This window comes from Sinocyclocheilus rhinocerous, unplaced genomic scaffold (genome assembly GCF_001515625.1).
Source record: "Sinocyclocheilus rhinocerous isolate Xijiao unplaced genomic scaffold, SAMN03320098_v1.1 scaffold27154, whole genome shotgun sequence".
In the NCBI taxonomy this organism is placed as follows: Eukaryota; Metazoa; Chordata; class Actinopteri; order Cypriniformes; family Cyprinidae; genus Sinocyclocheilus; species Sinocyclocheilus rhinocerous.
The window spans coordinates 12333-15991 of record NW_015648990.1 but is presented as its reverse complement, the minus strand read 5'-3'; the positions used below and the strand labels follow the sequence as shown (position 1 = coordinate 15991).

The following is a 3659-nucleotide window of genomic DNA, read 5'->3' as shown; positions in this document are numbered from 1 at the left end:
TGCAGGTATAACTGAAGAAGAAATGGCCTGAAGGAGGTGAGTGGGAATAGGATCCAGCGGACAGGTAGTAGGATGATTGGAAAGGATAGGTTTGGAAACGTCTGCCTCCGAGAGTGGAGGAGGAGGAGAGAGAGTGTGTATTTGTTATGAAGTTTTTGTCAGTTTGTGATGTGGAGAATTGGTCGCTGATGGTTCTTGTTTTTTTATGAAGTTGATGAAGAAGGGGGTGGAGGAGGACAAAGAAGAGAAGAAAAGGTTTTGAAAAGTGTGCGGGAGTCAGAACAATTGTTAATTTTGTTGTGGTGGTATGTTGTTTTAGCAGTGGAGACATTTGCAGAGAGGGAAGAGAGGAGTGACTGATATACACTAAGGTCAGTAGATGAATTACTCGATGGTGATTGGCTTTGTATTGTGATTCCAGCTCCTCTTCCTGATCCCCTCAAACTCACCTTACAGTTTTCTGAATGGTTTTATTTACATCAGCAGATTTAATAAACTACTTAAACCCATTAAACGTTTTGTAGGGAACAACAGTAAAATACAAATGTAAATAAGTATAATAAATAAAAACACTCAATTATGTTTCTATATCATTAATCATATTCATTCAAGATAGAAGCAGCTTTACCAGTAAAAGTTCCAGTTTTACTGGCTGTGGTCAAACTCTTTAGTTTTTGTTTGGACACCCTTTTGGCAAAGGTACTGTTACCTGTTTCTGAGTATCATGTCTTATGGTGCAGCTGCCTCTACTGTCTTTCATCTGCTGCCAAGCTGTGGTCCTGAACACCCTTGAATCCGTTGCAGCAGTAACAGGTGCAGGTGCATCAGCAGGTAAAGATGCAGCAGAAGCTGCTGTATGTGGCTCTGGGTCTGTGGCAGCGTCTGACTACAGCTGGAGCGAGACAAGCGCAGCAACAATGGGGACTCATGCATGATAACAGGTGTACAGATGTCTGGCTAACAGTGAGCTTTGGGTGGAAGGAGCAGAAGCTGGAGGTGAAGAGTGCTGAACAACAGGTTGAGATGCAGAACATGACAGAAACCTACAAGTGTAATTATAAATGAACGTTTTATAAAATATTTGTATTTTAGACCGGTTAAATAAACCTTATTTATAATTTCCTCCAGCCTTATTTCACTGCGTGCCAACGCACTGTGAAACCAAGGAAATCTTCCTCAGACTGTGGGGTCAGCAAACATTTTCGACCAATGAGAGCGACAATGTGCGTTTTAAAACAATCGGCTAATGGGCGGAATGGTTTTGCCGTGAAGCGGTGAAACAATTCATCAGGCAGCCAATCTGAGCAGGTAAAACAATTTGCAACAATACATCCGACGATTTGTTTCATCATTCGCTGATGTTCCAATTTGTGCACACTGATTGGCAAGACACTTTGATTGTGATTTGTCCATCGGAACGTTCCAATTTACGTGCACCACAATTGGTCAAGTATAGGTCCTGATCAGAGCTGTAAAAAGTACACAAAAATGTTACTCAAGTTAAAGTACAAAAAGTGAGTGAAAATTTTACTCAAGTAAATGTACAAGTATCTGGCCAGAAACATACTTGAGTAAAAGTACCACATTAAAATTGTACTGTAATTGTAAAAATGACAACTAGAGATTCTTAAGCATTTAATATTTCACAATATGAAGTGAATGAACCACATACAAAGTTTTATCCTGCTTTAGAACTGTGTATTTAATTATTAAACTACAAGACATACCTAATTCTAATATGAAACATGCTACTCAAAGTTGTAAAACATCTGGTTTAACTTCAGAAGAAGCAGATTTTCAAAATTGTTAGTCAGTCAAGCCTAGCTCTTCTGGGGCTGAACAGCAATCCTGCAGTGCTGAAGAGCCTCTCACAGGCAGCCGATGCAGGAAGAGGTATATTAGTGTTGATAGAGAGGCAGCAAATAGCAGGGAACATGAGCAGAGACTCCCTGGTGTCTGAAACACAGGCCAGATATCCATCCAGCCGTTTGCTGGCTTTAAAGAAACGATGAAATCAGATGAACTGTTTTGCAATTCCTTACTGTGGTCCAAGGGCTCCAAATGCAGTCTTATGTAGTCCAGGCCTACAAGCAAAGTGAGCAGACACACAGAGAAAGGTTTGGTTGAGGGGGTTCTGGGAACTAATTTTATGGGTTTTGTCATTAACTACATTTACATGCAATCATCTACATCTAAATGTCTAAAACCATGCAAATCCCCTATTTTGGCATAAATTCTAACAGCATTTCCAAGCCACATAAAATATGAGAGTATTGTTTTAAGAAACACTGAGGTACAACTACAAGCTGCTGCATGAATACTGTACATCGATATTCATACTGAGATTACAGCCCAAGAATGGGTCATAATATTCATAAAAAGTGTACTTGTAATAGTAAGAACCATGTTAAAGGGGTCATCGGATGCGACATGCACTTTTACATGTTGTTTGAACATAAATGTGTGTTGGCAGTGCGTGTACGCAACCACCCTATAATGATAAAGATCCACCCAGTGGTTTTTAATCTTGTTAAATAATTTCCCCTTTCTCATATCAAGCCATTCTCAGATGCCTGTCTGTGTGACGTCACACAGACCCAGGCTCCATGATTGTTGTTGATTGACAGGAAGTTCTGGGCCAAGATGTCTGTCTAGTTAGACGTGCTGTTTCTCTGTCTCAGGTAAATTGGGGGTTTGCAGCTGACAACTAAATCTTAACATGAAGATGCCTCTTACATCTTAACTGGGTTGGAGATATGTTGTTGGATGTAATAATGAACATAGCAGTCGTCATTTACTCCCGACATCTGAGCCGCTGAAGACGCAGTGGATTATCTTTGTTTCTGAAGGGAATGCGCCCCCCGATCTACCTAAATGCATTTATGTTCGCGCAAATCGTTCGTGATCCAGCCTCACCTACAGAAGAAGTGTGTATAAGTTTCTTTTATGAATCTTTGCAAATCGCCTTTCCTAATAATGTGCTAGTTAGCAAGTTCCGTGGCTAAAGCAAAGAGTCTCAGAGAATGGCTCGTCACTCCACAGAAGAGAGGGGCGGTGTGAGCAGAGCTCATTAGCATTTAAAGGATTTATTTATTCACTTTTTTAACGGCATGCCAGCATCAAGGCTATTTTCATGGCAATCTCTGAATAAATTATACAAGGTATACAATTAACAAAAAGGTTAGCATTTAAAGGAACATGCACTAGAACAGCTTGCTGAAAACAGAGCTGATTCTGACGGGGTAAAAAGGGTGTTGTTTTACACTACCATTGAGAAATTTTAACCAAAGTATGTTATAGACCAGTGGTCACCAACCTTTTTAGGCCCAAGATCCCTGACCTCGGCCTTTAAGAAAGACAAGATCTACCTATTGAAGAATTGATAGAAAAAGACATCCCAGATTGTACTTCAAATTGGAGGCCTTTTACTTAGTATTTTAATTAGTGATGCACCGATCATAGCTGATTCAGAATTCAGATTTTCTTTTCTTTCTTTTTTTTTTTTAACTAGCAAATTGGATTCTGATACTGATACTGATTTTTAAGCAAATGTATTTATTGGCTATTTGCTTTATAACAAAAAAACTGGCTTTAAACAAAAATATCTAGCCATTTGAAATTAGACGCAACCACTGCTTTTTAATCACGATCTGCACGGG

General features: G+C 39.6%; 1 pseudogene; it reads left to right on the top strand.

Annotated features, from left to right (window-relative positions):
* The first annotated feature begins 837 nt into the window (after positions 1–837).
* The window catches only part of LOC107710258 (uncharacterized), a 9862-nt pseudogene continuing 7040 nt past the window's right edge, over positions 838–3659 (top strand).